General features: G+C 33.3%; 1 protein-coding gene across 2 annotated transcripts in view; it reads right to left on the bottom strand.

Annotated features, from left to right (window-relative positions):
• LOC149800704 (limbic system-associated membrane protein-like) overlaps positions 1-20,547 on the bottom strand; it is a 126,518-nt gene that overhangs the window by 11,275 nt on the left and 94,696 nt on the right. The window lies entirely within an intron of this gene.

Here is a 20,547-nt window from a genome sequence, read left to right as displayed (position 1 = left end):
GTTGTCATTTCCACCGACATTGTATCTAACTCAGCTATGCTGGATGGTGCTCTACAGATATTGCGTTCTTCTGAGAGAGTAATCAGTGCAAGATATGTTTGCATTTGCAACTTGCGCAGTGGAGAGAGACTGTTGGCATACCTCTATTTTATTGTGCTTTGATTCAACGTTCTTTACATAATGTTCTTTTTTTTATATCCCCGTAATAGGTTGACCGCTGGGTCAAGGAACACCATCCCAAGGTCACATTGCAAACTTACAATCAAAACATTTCTGGTTATCAATTAATCTAGGGACAATAAATAATACACAAAAAGACACATACACGCACACGCATGCACACATGCATATTACACTCAATTTCGTTTGACACAAATTACATAGGCTGACACAGGTAACAGTGTGTAGGTGACATATACTTTGTAATATTTTAGTATTATTTCCTGTTTTCCGCATTGCATAAGTTACAAATTCATGGTTGAGGCCTATATTTGAAGAAATTGATCCTCTCTTTTGTTTAACTTTGCAGCTTATTTTTCAATATTCTTATGCGCTTCTACTATTTGCTTAAAACATAAATGGAAGGATTTCGCATGTTGAATCTGCAAGTTTAAATATAATATTTAGCCAGAATAAGCAAGAGATTAGACAAAATGTCCAATTGTAAATTTATTTTAAAAACTCTTCTTTTTTTTTTAAAGGAGAAATGGACAATATTTAGACAACAAGGTGCAAAATGTTTAGTAAAGGAGTACCAAAACTTTGAAGTAATATTGCAGTTGTAGAGGAGATGTTCAATAATTTCGTTCTCACTCTTACAGAAAGTGCATTTGTCGTCATTTAATATGTTAATTCTTTTCAGAAAGTTATTAGTGACAATTATTCTATGAATTAATTTAAAATTAAAAGAGATCAACTTTGTATCCTTAGTACAAAATTTCACCCGCTATAAATCTAAGAACACTACATATATTTTTATTTAATAATTGCATCCACGTTTCTTGCTTAGCAGTGTGTTGCCTCTTTATCTTTTATAAAGTATCTTTGTAAACAAACTTCAATGAGTTTTGTTTTTGCAAGTTCATTATTTTATCCTACTGCTTATCAAACATGTTCTGAGCCAAATGGTTTTTGATTGCATCTTTCCAAGATTTTGGAATTTTGGTAATTAATGAAAAGTATTTCAAAAATATTTTCGCATCTGGGCTTTTGTTTTATAATTTCAAAAGGTATTAAGTTAGCCTGATCATCAACTAAATCATTAAGAATTCTCCTCCCTAAATGCCAAATATACTTCACTCTTCTGAATATAGCTGTATTGACTAGATTCCGCAACGCTCCATCCTCATTTTCCAGTAATCTTTAAAACCATCTTATCTTAATATACCTAATGAATGGGGGCCCCGAGTGGCCGAGTGGTCTAAAGCGCTCTTCGTTACGGATCACTGCCATCTCACCTCTGTCTGCGGCGGTTCGAGTCTAAGATTCAGCCAATGTGGGTATGTGAGAAAGCTTGCCAGTAGCTTCTCGTGGGTCGGTGGTTCTTTCCGGGGTTTTCTCTGGTTCTTCCTCCACCAATAATACTGGCCGCCATGTATAGCCTATCATGTACTGCAAAATGGCGTTAAACCCCACAACAACAACAATACCTAATGAATGAATAACTGTGTATCATATTTAATCCTCCCTCATTCTCCGGGGCTACTAGTATATCACGTTATTTCTCTTTACTTTTCCACCACACACAAATTTAAATAAAGTACGATTTAGTTCTGCTTCAGTTATTGCTGATGGATTTGGAGCTGCTGAAAAACATGTGTAAATATGGGCAGAACAAGAGGTTTTACAACAATTAATTTACCTATTAATAAAAGATGTCTTTGACTCCAGTTTGCCATAATATTTATTGCCCTTAGTACTTTCTTCCTATAATTAAGTTCCATCATTTGTTGTACGTCTAGAGAAAAATCCATGCCAAGAAGTGTAAAGTTGGATAAAGACCTGTTTGGTTCCATATCGGGACATATTCTTTCATTAGAAAATTTCTTGTTTCCAATCCAAATAGCATTTGTTTGGTTATGTTTCATTTAAGTCCCGATAATAGAAAAAAGTCTTGCAAGAGAATGTTGAGATCCTTCGAGAAGAATAAAAGCGTCATCAGCATACGGATCTAATTTATAGTCACTGACATCAAAGACGAGACCCCGTTCATCAGCATTTCGCTTTAAATTTATAGCTAAAATCTCAACATCGATAATAAACAAATAAGGAGCAAGGGAATTCCCTTGACGATATCGTCTTTCAAGACTGAAAAATGATGACACATTTCCATTGTTTATAACACAACTTTTAGAGTTATTACAAAACAGCTTTCAAACAGAATCACCAGAGCTATTTCCACAAAGCTCCAGTTAACTGAGTCAAAGGCTTTTTCGAAGTCTATTAACAATAATAAACTTCATCTATTTTCATTCTCTAGTTGATCCATGATATCATACAATTGCCTGGTATTTTCTCCAATGAATCTAACTTTCATGAATCCTTTGAGTATTACTGATTATTGATGGAAGAACTTTTAATCCTAGCTGGAATAGCACCTGAAGCTATCGTATAGTCAATATTTAGGAGTGATATAGGTCTCCAATTTTTAAAATATCTTCTGTCTTTGTCTTTTTTTCCGTAGACATGCGACGACTCCTTGAGTCTGAAAATCTGAAAGTTTTCCATAATTTATTGATCTGCATAGAAATCCCCCAATAGTATTCCAAAAGAATTTAAAGAAATATACCGTACCTCAATCTGAGCCAGGACTTTTCCCATTTTCCATCCGTTTTAGAGACGTGCTCTATTCATTCATTGTAGGTAGACCCTCGCATGATTCTCTTTATTCTTAACTAAGATTAATATTGTGATTAAAACATCTATTTGGACTTTCTTGAATATCATTAGCATCAATCACAACAGTTTTGCTTTTGTATAATTCCAAGTAGAACTGTATTTTGGGGGCTTCTAAGATATCCATTTGGTTTAATATATTTTTCCTCTCACCTAAAATTATTTCCTTTGTTATCTTATTGACATAATTTCTTTTTTCAAGATTTAAATAGTATTTCGTGCTTTTTTCTCCCAACTCATACCATCGACCTTTGGATCATAACATAACACATTCTATGTATTTTTTCCTTGATTCCTCGAGTTCTACTTTCTTCTTTCTAAATTTTCCAGAGCTTCCCAATCTACTTACGCCCACAATGCCCAGTGAATTTCTAATATTTCCTGTTCATACGCTTTTAATCTATCCCGTTTCTCTTTTATTTTTTTAACAGGATAGCCTATAGTTTAGGATCTTATTTTCATTTTCAAAATTTTAAAGAATATTTGATCATTACAGGAAAGAGAAACATGAAGAGTGGTCGTTATCCCGCCCCCACATAGTATTCATTTACAGTGTCCGCTACACACTTTTTGACTAAGTCAATATAATTATTATCCCTCAACAATTGATCTTTAAATTTCTAATATCCTTTTCCCCTTGGACACTTTGAATAAGCCACACTCAAAATACTAGCTGCATGATCAGTCCTATTCCCTGGTAAGATGTGTGCATCATTTGTATTCATATAAATATCATTCGATGAAAGAAAGTAATCTAATCTACTTTGTTTCAATGGAGATTTTTGCCTCCAGGTATACACATTTATGTCTTGATTGGAATTTCTCCAGGGATCAATTAATTCCAGTTCGTTGTTGAGGTCTTGGATTGCTGCTCTAGACTGTTGATGTGTGTCATGTAAACTAGTATAAGTATCCAAATCTAGGTTTTGAACAGTATTCCAGTCTTCACACATTATAATTGATGAGTTATAAAATACTAACATTTCTTCATTTACGTTTCTAAAAAAGCTAGGGTTATTATCGTTATACCCATTCCAATTTTCTAGGGTTATTCTATTTCCATTGATTGTAATATCTAACATAATAAATCTCCCTTGACTGTCACATCTTTCTCTATGGATCACAAATTCAAAAGTATTTCTAAAGAACATTGACACTCCAGCACTGTTACTAGTACAGTGGCTAAATATACATTTGTATCCCCATTTAGCAGCCCGATATTTTTCGTTGGTCTTTGTACTCTGAGTTTCTTGAATGCATACAACATATATATTCTTCTGTTTGACCTATTGGAAAATATCCCTTGGTTTAAATACTGAACCTTGCAGGCTTCTAACATTCATAGATAAAATTTGTATGTTATTATTCTTAAATCAGCAGAAATTTTGCTGCAGGAAAATATAAAGTAGGTGTCACCTCGAATTTATCCTAGGCATGGCACTCACACTCACACAAAATACAAACATCCGTCATAAAACCATCAATGGTATTACAATACATACTGTAGATTTGGCAGTTAAAGATTAGTACAATGGGCAATGGAAAAGTGAAACGAATTCACCTGAGACCATTCTTATGCGCCTCCAACCGACCTTTCCGGAGCTAAATCAATAAACACAGAAAATACGAGTGTAAATTACAAGCGGACAAATAAATGAAAGAGAAACAAAATGGAAGAAAAAGCAAAAAGTAAATGCTTGTGTACGTAGATTTGGATGTAGCTGGAAGGAAAAGGAATGAGCCGTAAGACGGCACTGGTAATTTGATTGCGGATGTGTATTTTTGAAAAAGATGATTAAATGATTAAGCATATGTTTATATGAATTAGTGAACGAACTGATTATGGGCCCCGAGTGGACTAGTGGTCGAAAGCGCTCACCGTTACAGATCACTGCCATTTCACCTCTGTCTGCGTGGGTTCGAGTCTCGGGCTCGGCAAATGTGGTTATGTGAGAAAGCTTTCTAGTAGCTTCTCGTTGGTCGGTGGTTGTTTCCGGGGTTTTTCCCGGGTTCTTCCTCCACCATTAATACTGGTCGCCATGTATAGCCTATCTTGTGCTGAAAAATGGCGTTAAACCCTACAACAACAACAACAACAACAACGAATTGATTAAAAAACGACATGACACAGTGAATGAGGACAAAGTGATTCTATGGATTAATAACAGATTTATCGAAGAAAAGAATTAACTAGAAATTAACTAGGAAATAAATAAATTGGTAAGTATATCCCCCACAAAAGAAGGAAAAAGATTCATTCCCATGAAGCAAGCAAAATATTAAAATATTAATAAAAGTATCATACAGCGAGATATAACTCACACCTCTTTGGTCACTTTCATAACATCTCAAGTTACATTTAGATTATAATTTTCGCATCAATTTCATGATAAATATCAAATTTTATTTCTTTTCCTGATTTGGTTCCTACATACACAAAACCATTAAAGTACCATGCACTTTCAATCTCAGGGTTAATTTGGTTAATTTATTGATAAGTTAAGCGTTCATCCTAGTCACGTCCTCCACCAGTTTAATTCCTTTAATTTGCTGGATATCCTTCCGCTTCCTGATGATTGTAATTTTACAATCCAAATTCCAGAATTTGACAATAACTGGCACTGGCTATCCTATGCACCGCCACTTTATCCCTGTTATTTAAATTGATCTTGGTGACTTCCTTCACCAACTTTGGAATTCGCTCTTGAGAGTTTCCTTTTTCTTCCTCTTTCAGCCCTAACACTTTATTATTTAGCTTCCTCGAGCATTGTTCAATCTCAGATGAAGCTGCGCTTGATTGCTTCCTTCTCCTGTCTGAGTCTATCAGGTCACTCCTCATCTTGTTATTCTACTTCTTTGCCTCTTGTAATTTTCCTTGCAATTAGCGGTTTCAAGTCCCAATGAATCAGTCCTGTCCATCAACTCTCCATCCTCTCCTTTACTCCCCTTTCACATTCTACAGCCATCTCCCTTCTCAGATCTTCCTTCACGTTCTCCATTAATTCCCTCACAATAGTTGAGACAACTTATGTAAGGTCGTCTTTTTTAACCAGGTCAGCAATTGTAGATATGAAATCTGCTTTTGAAATGTTCCCTCTGAGGCTTTCCTTTATTTCCTCCACGTTCAGCTGAATTGCACTCAAACCTGCATCACTCAAACTAGTGCCTCTTTACATATTGTTCTTGTGGAGATTGTACATGATTTAAGCTCACAAGTAACCAAAATGGCTGCTCTCATGTGCTAAAATCAGCCTGAATTAATATACTACTCTTTAACAGTTATTAAGGTAAGGAGTATGAACTTTGCCAGGTTAGACAATACCAACTTCTCAAACTGCAACGAATGAATTACAAAATATATAAGAAGTAAACAAAAGTTATTCGTCGTTTGTATATCTATTACTTTTGAAATCCAATAGGTGAAAATGACTAAGCGGATCTAGCAGTTTTTGAAAGGTGCACATCTGAAGTAAGGCCAAGCTCTATACTCTACAACCCAAATTACACCCATCGATCATATACAAAAATAAAGGGAGTTGAAGGTTAATTGAACAATACCTAAGATATACAAGGTCTTTCTTAAAAAGCCAGGATAGCCAATGACATTAGAAATATGCTTTCATTAAATTATAACCCCCGTACAAAATACAGAACTGTAGAGCACCACTTTAAAACAAATATGAACATGTGGTCATTTTATTCTTCTGTTTTTCATGTCATGATGTGTGAGGTTCTGACCAAATCGGCACATTAACAGTGATGTCATGCATGAAAATAATATACTTAAGCTTAATTTACTCTCACTTACATAATATAGTTGTTTGGTTTGCTTATTTTTATCTGTCAGTATTGCACGTGCAAGACCTTAGATTGTGGAGAAATTAGAAGTGACTATTTTAGAACAAAGGAGTGAAGTCAGATTAGATTTAAAACTTGTAAAAATGAAAAAGAGATGTTTCTTTTATTATTTTATAATGAAATTAATGAAAACTTTATGACCAAGCAGATTCGCTTTCTTCCATATAATAGTGTTTGAAGAATAAGCAAACATTTTACCTTTTGAACCTTTGACCTCCTTGAACCTGAATTGTTCTATCCCAGTTCAAACTGTAAAATGTATATGGCATATCTCAGAAATAATTCTGGCAAGTTTCATATTATTGTCTTTCAGCATAACATCGGTTATCATGTTGAGAAAAGCAATCTACATTATTCAAATAGCTCACTTTCCATCATAGGGGTGGGAGTAAACTTGTGTGAGATTTCGCTACTAATGAAAACTAAATTATGGGCAAAAACATGAGAATTATTCAAGAAGACTGATTAGATACATACAGCTTAAATGTTTCAGCTATACAACCAAAATTAAATCATGTACTTGGGCTTAAAATTCGTAACACACTGTACTTGTGAAGACAGTACATGATCTAAGTACATAGGTAACCAAAACGTCTGTTCCCATGTACTCGAAACATCGACCGGAATTAATATGAGATAAACAAGGTCTTGATTTATAGCCAAGATCTTCAAGTTCTTGATTTATAGCTAAGATCTACAAGGTCTTGATTTATAGCTAAGATCTACAAGGTCTTGAATTATAGCTAAGATCTACAAGGTCTTGATTTACAGGTAAGATCAAAAAGGTCTTGTTTTACAGGTAAGATCTACAAGGTCTTGATTTATAGATAAGATCTACAAGGTCTTGATTTATAGGTAAGATATAAAAGGTCTTCATCTATAGCTAAGATCCACAAGGTCTTGATCTACAGCCAACATCTTCAAAGTCTTGATTTATAGCTAAGATCTACAAGGTCTTGATTTATAGCAATGATCTACAAGGTCTTGATTTATAGCTAAGATCTCAAAGGTCTTGATTTATAGATAAGATCTTCAAGGTCTTGATTTATAGCTAAGATCTACAAGGTCTTGGTTTAGAGCTAAGATCTACAGGGTCTTGATTGAAAGCTAAAATTAACAAGGTCTAGATTTATAGCTAAGATGTAAAAGGTCCTGATTTAAAGCTAAAATAAACAAGGTCTTGATTTATAGCTAAGATCAACAAGGTCTTGATCTATAGCCAACATCTACAAAGTCTTGATTTATAGCTAAGTTCTACAAGGTATTGATTTATAGCTAAGATCTACAAGGTCTTGATCTATAGCCAACATCTACAAAGTCTTCATCTATAGCTAAGATCTACAAGGTCTTGATCTATAGCAAAGTTCTACAAGGTATTTATTTATAGATAAGATCTACAAAGTCTTGCTCTATAGCCAACATCTACAAGGTCTTGATTTATAGCTAAGATCTACAAGGTCTTGATTTATAGCTAAGATCTACAAGGTCTTGATTTATAGGTAAGATATAAAAGGTCTTGTTTTATAGGTAAGATCTACAAGGTCTTGATTTATAGCTAAGATCTACAAGGTCTTCATTTATAGGTAAGATATAAAAGGTCTTGATTTATAGGTAAGATCTAAAAGGTCTTGATCTATAGCTAAGATCTGCAAGGTCTTGATATATAGCTAAGATCTACAAGGTATAGATTTATAGGTAAGATCTAAAAACTCTTGTTTTATAGGTAAGATCTACAAGGTCTTGATTTATAGCTTGGATCTACAAGGTTTTGATTTATAGCTAAGATCTACAAGGTCTTGATATATAGGTAAGATATAAAAGGTCTTGTTTTATAGGTAAGATCTACAAGGTCTTGATCTATAGCTAAGATCTACAAGGTCTTCATTTATAGCTAAGATCTACAAGGTCTTGATCTATAGCCAACATCTACAAGGTCTTGATTTATAGCTAAGATAAACAAGGTCCTGATTTATAGCTAACATACAAGGTCTTGATTTATAGCTAACATCTACAAGGTCTTGATTTATAGCTATGATCTACAAGGTCTTGATATATAGCTAACATCTACAAGTTTCTTGATTTACAGCTAAGATCTACAAGGTCTTGTTCCATAGCCAACATCTACAAAGTCTTGATCTATAGCTAAGATCTAAAATGTCTTGATCTATAGCTAAGTTCTACAAGGTTTTGATTTATAGATAAGATCTACAAAGTCTTGATTTACAGCTATGATCTACAAGTTTCTTGATTTATAGCTAAGATCTACAAGGTTCTTGAGTTATAGCTAAGATCTACAAGGTCTTGATTAATAGCAAAGATCTACAAGGTCTTGATCTATAGCCAACATCTACAAAGTCTTAATCTATAGCTAAGATCTAAAAGGTTTTGATGTATAGCTAAGTTCTACAAGGTACTGATTTATAACTAAGATCTACGGAGTTTTGCTCTATAGCCAACATCCACAAGGTCTTGATCTATAGCTAAGATCTAGAAGGCCTTGATCTATAGTTAAGACCTACAAGTCTTGATTTATAGCCAACATCTACAAAGTCTTGATCTATAGCTAAGATCTAAAAGGTCTTGATTTATAGCTAAGATCTACAAGGTCTTGATATTTAGTTAACATCTACAAGGTCTTGATTTATAGCTAAGATATAAAAGGTCTTGATTTAAAGCTAAGATCTACAAAGTCTTGATTTATAGCTAAGATCTACAAGTTTCTCGATTTATAGCTAAGATCTACAAGGTCTTGATTTATAGCTATGATCTACAAGGTCTTGATTTATAGCTAAGATCTAGAAGTTTCTTGATTTATAGCTATGATCCACAAGGTTCTTGATTTATAGCTAAGATCTACAAGGTCTTGATTTGTAGCTAAGATACAAGGTCTTGATTTATAGCTATGATCTACAAGGTCTTGCTTTATAGCTAAGATCTATAAGGTCTTGATTTATAGCTAAGATCTACAAGTTTCTTCATTTATAGCTAAGATCTACAAGGTCTTGATTTATAGCTAAGATCTACAAGGTCTTGATTTATAGCTAAGATCTGCAAGGTCTTGATTTATAGCTAAGATCTACAAGTTTCTTGATTTATAGCTAAGAATTAAAAGGTCTTGATTTAGAGCTAAGATCTACAAGGTCTTGATTTATAGCTATGATCTACAAGGTCTTGATATACAGCTAAGATCTACAAGGTCTTCATCTATAGCCAACATCTACAAAGTCTTGATTTATAGTTAAGATCCACAAAGTCTTGATTTATAGGAAAGATCTAAAAGGTCTTGTTTTATAGGTAAGATCTACAAGGTCTTGATTTATAGCTAAGATACAAGGTCTTGATTTATAGCTAAGTTCTACAAGTTTCTTGATTTATAGCTAAGATCTACAAGGTTCTTGATTTATAGCTAAGATCTACAAGGTCTTGATTTATAGATAAGATCTACAAGGTCTTGATTTATAGCTAAGATCTAAAAGGTCTTCATTTACAGCTAACATCTACAAGGTCTTGATCTATAGCTATGATCTACAAGGTCTTGATTTACACCTAAGATGTACAAGGTCTTGATCTATAGCAATGATCTACAAGGTTCTTGATTTATAGCTAAGATCTACAAGGTCTCGATTTATAGCTAAGATCTACAAGGTCTTGATTTATAGCTATGATCTAGAAGGTCTTGATTTATAGGTAAGATCTACAAGGTTTTGATCTATAACCAACATCTACAAAGTCTTGATTTATAGCCAAGATCTACAAAGTCTTGATTTATAGCAAAGATCTACAATGTCTTGATTTATAGGTAAGATATGAAAGGTCTTGATTTATAGGTAAGATCTACAAGGTCTTGATTTATAGCTAAGATCTACAAGTTTCTTGATTTATTGCTAAGATCTACAAGGTCTTCATCAAAGGCCAACATCTACAAAGTCTTGATTTATAGTTAAGATCTACAAGGTCTTCATCAAAGGCCAACATCTACAATATCTTGATTTATAGCTAAGATCTAGAAGGTCTTAATTTATAGCTAAGATCTGAAAGGTCTTGATTTATAGCAAAGATCTACAAATTTCTTGATTTATAGCTAAGATCTACAAGGTTCTTGATTTATCGCTAAGATCTACAAGGTCTTGATTTATAGCTAAGATCTACAAGGTCTTGATTTATAACTAAGATATAAAAGGTCTTAATTTATAGCTAAGATCTACAAGGTCTTGATTTATAGCTATGATCTAGAAGGTCTTGATTTATAGGTAAGATCTACAAGGTTTTGATCTATGACCAACATCTACAAAGTCTTGATTTATAGCCAAGATCTACAAAGTCTTGATTTATAGCAAAGATCTACAATGTCTTGATTTATAGGTAAGATATGAAAGGTCTTGATTTATAGGTAAGATCTACAAGGTCTTGATTTATAGCTAAGATCTACAAGTTTCTTGATTTATAGCTAAGATCTACAAGGTCTTCATCAAAGGCCAACATCTACAAAGTCTTGATTTATAGTTAAGATCTACAAGGTCTTCATCAAAGGCCAACATCTACAAAGTCTTGATTTATAGTTAAGATCTACAAAGTCTTGATCTATAGCCAAGCTCTAAAAGGTCTTGATCTATAGCTAAGTTCTACAAGGTATTGATTTATAGCTAAGATCTACAAAGTTTTGCTCTATAGCCTACATCTACAAGGTCTTGATCTATAGATAAGATCTAGAAGGTCTTGATCTATAGCTAAGACCTAAAAGGCCTTGATCTATAGCCAACATCGATAAAGTCTTGATATATAGCTAAGATCTAAAAGGTCTTTATTTATAGCTAAGATCTACAAGTTTCTTGATTCATTGCTAAGATCTACAAGAGGTTCATGAGTTATCGCTAAGATCTGCAATATCTTGATTTATAGCTAAGATCTAGAAGGTCTTAATTTATAGCTAAGATCTACAAGGTCTTGATTTATAGCTAAGATCTACAAGGTCTTGATTTATAACTATGATCTACAAGGTCTTGCTTTATAATTAAGATCTACAAGGTCTTGATCTATATCCAACATCTACAAAGTCTTGATTTATAGTTAAGATCTACAAAGTCTTGTTTTATTGCCAAGACCTACAAGGTCTTGATGTATAGCCAACATCTACAAAGTCTTGATCTATAGCTAAGATCTAAAAGGTCTTGATCTATAGCTAAGTTCTACAAGGTCTTGATTTATATCTTAGATCTACAATGTTTTGCTCTATAGCCAACATCGAGAAGGTCCTGATATATACCTAAGACCTACAAGGTCTTGATCTATAGCCAACATCTACAAAGTCTTGATATATAGCTAAGATCTAAAATGTCTTGATTGATAGCGAAGATCTACAAGGTCTTGATTTTTAGTTAAGATCTACAAGGTCTTGATTTATAGGTACGATCTACAAGTTTCTTGATTTATAGATAAGATCTACAAGGTCTTGATTTATAGCTATGATCTACAAAGTCTTGATTTATAGGTAAGATCTAAAAGGTCTTGTTTTATATGTAAGATCTACAAGGTCTTGATGTATAGCTAAGATACAAAGTCTTGATTTATAGCTATAATCTACAAGGTCTTGATTTATAGCTAAGATCTACAAGTCTTGATTTATAGCTGCGATCTACAAGTTTCTTGATTTATAGCTAAGATCTACAAGGTTCTTGATTTATAGGTAAGATCTACAAGGTCTTGATTTATAGCTAAGATCTACAAGGTTCTTGATTTATAGCTAAGATCTACAAGGTCTTGATCTATAACCAACATCTACAAAGTCTTGATTTATAGCTAAGATCTACAAAGTCTTGATTTATAGCCAAGATCTACATGGTCTTGATCTATAGCCAGCATCTAGAAAGTCTTGATCTATAGCTAAGATCTAAAAGGTCTTGATATATAGCTAAGTTCTACAAGGTATTGATTTATAGCTAAGATCTACAAAGTTTTGCTCTATAGCTAACATCTAGAAGGTCTTGATCTATAGCTAAGACCTACAAGGTCTTGATCTATAGGCAACATCTGCAAAGTCTTGATCTATAGCTAAGATCTAAAAGGTCTTGATTTATAGTTAAGATCTACAAGGTCTTGATTTTTAGTTAAGATCTACAAAGTCTTGATTTATAGGTACGATCTACAGGTTTCTTGATTTATAGCTAAGATAAAAAAGGTCTTGATTTATAGATAAAATCTACAAGGTCTTGATTTATAGCTATGATCTACAAAGGTCTTGATTTATAGCTATGATCTACAAGGTCTTGATTTATGGGTAAGATGTATAAGTTTCTTGATTTATATCTAAGATCTACAAGTTTCTTAATTTATAGCTAAGATCTACAAGGTCTTGTTCCATAGCCAACATCTACAAAGTCTTGATTAAAGCTAAGATCTTCAAAGTCTTGATTTATAGACAAGATCTACAAGGTCTTGATCTATAGCCAACATCTACAAAGTCTTGATCTATAGCTAAGATCTAAAAGGTCTTGATCTATAGCTAAATTCTACAAGGTATTGATTTATAGCTAAGATCTACAAGGTCTTTATTTATAGCTAAGATCTGAAAGGTCTTGATTTATAGCTAAGATCTACAAGGTTCTTGAGTTATAGCTAAGATGTACAAGGTATTGATTTATGGCTAAGATCTACAAGGTCTTGATTTATAGCTATGATCTACAAGGTATTTATTTATAGCTAAGATCTAGAAGGTCTTGATGTATAGCTAAGATCTACAAGGTCTTGATTTATAGGTATGATCTACAAAGTCTTTATTTATAGCTAAGACCGAAAAGGTCTTGATTTATAGCCAAGATCTACAATGTCTTGATTTATAGCTAAGATCTACAAGGTCTTTATTTATAGCTAAGATCTAAAAGGTCTTGATTTGTAGCCAACATCTACAAAGTCTTGATTTATAGCTCAGATCCAAAAGGTCTTGATTTATAGCCAACATCTACAAGGTCTTGATTTATAGGCGAGATCTTCAAGGTCTTGATTTATAGCTAAGAGCTACAAGGTCTTGATTTACAGCCAAGATCCACAAGGTCTTGATTTATAGCTAAGATCTACAAGGTCTTGATTTATAGCTAAGATCTACAAGGTCTTGATTCATAGGTAAGATAACGTGTGAGGAAATCAAGTGAAAGTCTTTTCTTGTAAATCTAACGATTTCCAAAATGCGAAACTGTAGAGTGTCACAGTAATCGTAAATATGCATCTACAAGTCTAGCGAAATCACACTCTGTGTCAGCATCCTGTCTTCCGATCATACACATTTTATTTTCAGTCATTTCAGCAACCTTATCATGGCAGTCAGAATCCATCACATGTAGGTAATGATAAATCTGACGTTAAACACATAAACCAAAAGACGGTTAAGTACCCATTTGGACGGATATCGAATCCTGTATACCGGATTTCAGTTTCGGTAATTAATGATAATTATACTATATATATATATATATATATATATATATATATATATATATATATATATATATATATATATATATATATATAATGTTTTCTTTAGTTTTGTGTTATGTAATAAGTGTTATTGATATATTACGTAGGGAATTATTTATCACTATTGTTTTCACACCCTAGACATCCAACCGTTTATAATAGACAAGTACGATCGAGACTGCCGACGAACCTTTAGGACATTACGATTAGGCGTATGAAAACGATATGCGACGGTACTGAAAGAAGTCGACCATGTGCCTAATTATTAGCATATGTTTCAGGTCCTTCCACTGAACACGCCGTGCGAAGCTACTGGCAACTCTGCAATTTTCGCATCCATATATTGTTCACCATTGACTCGGATACATCAGTGTAATCCTTCGTGATAGCAATTGACAACCCAGAGTTTCAATCAGAGTCTTTGTGACGGCGACTCTCAGCTTGAATGTAACATTTGGAATATCGAAACTAAATGTTTGAATTTGTCCAGTTTGATTTTTTGAAAAATCACGAGCCGAACCTGGTCTACGTAAATGGTAACCAGATTGGTAAGCTCTGGTCAAATCCGCTATGGTGGCCAAAGTGGTAGAGAGTCTGTAAATGTCAATAGACATTTCGTATACTATTAAGAGTACTTATCGTCGGCAGGTAGAGAGCACCTAAATGGCAATAGACATTTCGTATACTATTAAAAGTACTTTCAATCAAAATTCAAAAATTGTGTGCGGAGTTGGTGAACGCTTTAACAATACTGTACTGATTCGTCCAGCTGAGCTTGCAACAGTGGTAGAGTACGTTGTCTTCTGTGCTGTTACGCTTCTAGGTCTTAAAATATATAACAGAAAGAAGTGAAGACAATGTTTGATGCAAAATCAGCAAACAATTTATTTGCATACACTACAACAATGAAAACTAAAAAGAGATTCATAGTATTGTGAATAAAATCCCATCCTATCAGAAGTAAAACAAAACGTATTTATAGAATGTTCCGAATGAATTCCAATAGCCTTAAACGCCATGATGTACCACGATGCTGCAATCCGGAAGGTCTTTAAATGAGTTAACTATAATTCCAAAAATAACGTGTTAATCCAAAGTGCATTAACATTTAGTAATATTGATAAATAATTTAAATAAATTATTCCTCTAAGCTGGAACGTTATTTTTGAAACATAAAGCTTCCTACGAAAATGAAAATAAAAAGTCAATAACACCAAACTGAGGCCTCTAACGTACTGAGAGTTTCTCTAATTGGGTTAGTTTTTAGTTACTTTATCGCTGTCGTTTGTTTTTTCAAAAATTTTATGCGCGTTTTGTTTACCGCGGAACGTTTCATTGAACTCTCACCCTCTCTGCTGCTATATAATTATCGGTCTTTCATCCAAATATTTTATCAAGACCTATACGGTACCGTAATTGTGGGTCATGTAAATTTATTGTTATAAATCCGTGCGGAGCAGATTGCGCTTGTACAAAGACGTTTTTAAATTTAATGGTATATATAGCACCATTACACCAAGTCTGATGAATATTTAGCAGAGTATGTGTATCTACTCATTTAAATACAACTAAAATATTGCAGTTATCTCTGATCACGTCAGGTATTTGTGTATATCACTGAGTAACATAAATCACATCAGTATTGTTTACGTCTGCTTCGAGAAAATATTCTTGCTGGATTCAACTGTTTGTCTAGCATTACTTCGTCATATAATGCTAAATTATTAATAAATCCATCAAGGTTGTCTGCAGATAGTGCTTCATCAATATCAGCTATAAAATTAATGACATCATCACCGTCTTCATTTAACAGTTTTGCGTTTTCATTAAAATCTTTAAGTATATTATAACACCGCTGATCATCAACGGATGGTGCTACTAAATACAACTTATCCCACTTGAGCCATCTTACTATTAGGTGGAGTAACAATTGTGTTTTATCCGGTCCGGACGGACCTATTATTATCATTCTGATGGAATTTGCTAATGCTGACATATGTTTTACTAGCTCTTGCTTTCGTGTCGCTGAGAAATCAATGAAATCCATGTTATACAATTTATATTGCGTTCGATGCAGAGCATCCACATCCACAAGTGAATTAACAACAATAATAACAAAAAATAAAAAGCGTGCACTTACAGGTAAATGTGTAAAATGTTTCACAAATAAATATAAATTTATCTCCCTTGACAAATCAAGGAAAATTGGTGGTGATATCGCTACTTCATTAGGAAAGTTACCAAGAGCTCCATGGGCTAAATACCCAGGAGAAAAACATCTTCCAGGATATAACTATTGTGGTCCTGGAACCCGACGTGATATCAGACTTGATGAGCGAGATCAACCAAGACCTGTAGAGTATCCAATAAACGCGATTGATAAAGCATGTCACGTTCATGATGTAGCTTATAAAAGTAAAGATTTAGAACAACGACATATTGCAGACGTAAAATTAATTAATGCATTAAATACTATTTAAAAAATCTTTCAGAGAATCATTAGCCAAATGGTGGTAAGATCTGCGATGAAAGGTCAATTATTATTCGGAGCCGGTAATTAATCAACTGATTATTGAAATAATGGAATCGATTTAGTATAGCCCAAGGTGATATTGGAAAGGTAGAGCAGCTATTAGTAAACTCGCTGCTACAGCAGATGCTACACGTTCTGTTGCTGCTAAATTGTTAGCGCGACAGGCAATAATGCAAATTAACTACCACCACCTAAAAAAAATTCAGCATGCACATTTTGATGTCAGCACTTCCAATGAAATTCATCAATCAGATATTTTATTTTTACCACATGATACTATTAAAATTGGAATACGTCAATTAAAATACTAATACGTGTTGAGTGTCGTTGATGTTGCAAGTAGATATAAGAAAGCAGAGCCGTTAACATCTTAAACAGCAACTGAAGTTTCTTCTGCTTTTGAGCGTATTTATCAACGAAGACCATTACGATGTCCACAATTATTACAGGTTAATAATGGGAAGGAAATTCTTGGTGCGGTATTATCGTTGATGAAGCAACACAATGTCATAATCAGACGAGGACATAAACGCAATTCATCGTGATCAAGCAATCGTTGAACGATTTAATTGAACACTTGCTGAGCGGTTATTTGGATATCAATATGCAAGGGAAATAATTCAGAAAAATATAAGACCCCGCGAATGGGTTGCAAGATTACCAAGTGTGAAAGCTGCATTAAATAATAATGAAATTACTGGAACAACTGCCACGAAACCCGTTAATGCGATTACCAAAGAAACACATACCAAGACAACAACGTGACTTTTCAAAACAACCTGTATTAGATAATGTTACTGTAAGATATTTATATGAACCCGGTGAACTTGAAGGTGGTAAAAAAGATCAACTGATCCTACTTGGAGTATTACGACACATACAATTTCCAGCGTGGTAAGATCTACGGGTAGACCTGCAATATACATACTAGATTCAACAGCTCCTCCACGAAGATTTGTACGTGAACAATTACAAGTAATTCCTGAAGACACACAATTACCACTGCATTCAGTTTTGTAAACTAGCTCCTCAACGTCGATGTCATTCAAGACAGGTCAGCATTACATTTTCGCATGTGCGACCAAAATTACTATTACTTATGTCTACGATAAATTGCCTTGGATTATTTTATTTGAATACTGCCACAACATTACTGTGTTACAGATCGCACAATGATTATTTTGCTGTTGTTTCAATGTCATGATAAATTCAGCATCGAGATCAAAGTCACGGTTTTTTTTGTCACACTGTTTATAACTAACTAATTTTTTCTTACTACATCATTGTCAATAACATCGCTATGACCAGCAGTTTCTGTAAAGTCTATGGCAATGTTCGCAGCTGAGATATTCTTCTGACTCCAGACACTGCGAGATAAACTAGGTTTGACCATTCTATACGATCGTCGAAGATCCAAACATTTGTATCAGAAATAGTTAATCTTTTAGTGGAACGATTTGTCATTGCGTATCCATACGTTCATGGAGTTTTCATAGTAAACACGCTCTCAACGACACCGACAAGAACTAAAACAATATCATTTAATGCAAGATTTTGCTTTTCTCATGATTTTGGAATTTCAACGTTGATATTTTGTCGTCGCGTATGTGCTGTTCGATAACATAATGGTACGGGTGATTTGAAAATTTGAATTTTTTCTTTATGTAACAAAGAATTGTTGTTGAAGTGTTTCACGAACTATCACGAGCTATCTTTCTACTTGCAACTATAAAATCATTTGGTCTCCATAAATTCTAAAATTTATTAATAGAAGTTTCTGAAATTATTTCACACATTATTTCACATTAAATTTTATTCGGTTGTAGTCTGATTAATTTCTTAAACTCTCTTAATTCCGGATCAAGTGCTCTATGATCGTCAGTTATTTCTTCATAAGAATCAACGAAATTTTTTAACCATTCGTTTGGAAACAATCCAATAAGAGGTGGCCGTTGACTATGATCGCCACACATTATCACAGCAATATTTGTTGGCAATAACAAGTCAAAAAATATTTTTAATATTTCTAATGAAACGGTGCATATTGCCTTTTATAGTCACGATAACGCCCACGCAAAATGAAAGGGATTTCCAGAATTACTCAGTCACTTTATTTTCTGGAACATTCTGAAATTTACAGTACAACTCAATCACGTGAAATTTTTGGAAGATTCTGAAACATTCGCCCACGTAAATGACAGGGATTTCCAGAATAACTCTGCGTGGACTATAAAAGGCATATAATCGTTACCTCTCAGTCAGTCTGGTGGCAAATTCTGGAGTGAGCAAGGTCAGTGAAGCATTTATTTAGTAATCTAAAGGTTATATTTGCGCTATATTTCATAATTGTATTATATCGTCTTGGCTGAGGAACTACGCAAATATTAATGCTATTATTTCTGAAATTACAAAATTAAAACAAACAGTATAAAAATATCTGATAAACTAAATCCTGAAAAAATAATTTGTGATTATGAATCAATACAACAACAAAAATTTAAAAATAAATATACGCTATCCGCAGAATAGAGATTAATAAAGCTAATTCAGCATGCTATGTTGTAATCTTTGGCTGCGGTGGAGGAATTAGAAGTTGGTAAATTCGTCTCGCTTTCACGCGCGATCCAAAAAATTAGGTCAGAATGGTCTCACGAATATGAAAGGAAAAAAGATTATAAATACACGTGTCAGACAATTAAGAAAGATTATGTCAGATCGTGAAAACGAAAGTGCTCTCAGTGACTGTAGTAGTGAAAGCACCGATTGTGTCTAAGAGAATCAGTAAAAAGAAAAGTATGGATTTTGTCTGTATTTTTTTATCCTATGAAATTGTCTTCAATCTAAAGAATTAGACAGTACTTTTTTAAGTTGATCAAATTCAATATAAGAATGCGCACAATTTATTATTTGATCTCTATCACACGTAATCATAATAATATGTCTCGCTGAAGTTCATTTAATTGTTTCTTCGTCAATGAAAATTTTCACTGCCGTATTCATCAATAATTACATTGACACTAAATTGTTCTACCGCGACTTGGGAGGTGTCAATATTGTTCTTATGGCGTTTTCAAGCACGTCTTTGTCGTGCATGGAACTCTCACATGCTGATATATTAAATAATACCTCTTTATTTATTCTTTCATTTTTATTTTTCCGTATTTATCATGACATAAAATCATAATCTTAAATGTTTTAATTACAAGGATTTTGATTCTGTTCTGAATTTTCTTAAAATTTCATATTTTATTCACTAATTTTAGTAGAAATTTCTTATTTGTACACTAATTTTATTTGTTTTTATCAAGGAAAATCAGTCAAATTTCATTTTCATCGAGTATAAAAAATATCCATTCTCTAATTGGTTTTGATCATTTAAAAAAATTCTTGTACAACACACTTAAAAAATGTTGTTTTTCATGTGCTTTTTGTCAGTTTTTTAATACTGATTTTCGAGTTAAAATGAGAATTTATCGAAAAATGGTCAAAACCAATTAGAGAATGGCTACGGTTTTTACCCTCAAGAATTACGAAATCTGACAGATTTTCTTCGACAAGTTTATCAAAATAGATAAAAAAACTAATTTTGTCATGAGAATAAAATAAATCTGATTTCACATTGAGGTTGAAAATCGTCAAAAATCTATACCTATGATTTTACGAATAAATTTATATTCAAATTTCATTTCTTAAATCAATTAAGTGTCCATTCTGGTCAGTAAGTTTGAAATGTAATCTTGATAATACATTGTTATGACATTGTAGATAAACCAGATTGATCGGTTCTTGTACTA

This window comes from Sinohyriopsis cumingii, chromosome 4, assembly GCF_028554795.1.
Source record: "Sinohyriopsis cumingii isolate HCF-2022 chromosome 4, ASM2855479v2, whole genome shotgun sequence".
Lineage (NCBI taxonomy): Eukaryota > Metazoa > Mollusca > Bivalvia > Unionida > Unionidae > Sinohyriopsis > Sinohyriopsis cumingii.
The sequence above is the reverse complement of the archived record's forward strand: the minus strand, read 5'-3'. Positions and strand labels throughout refer to the sequence as shown.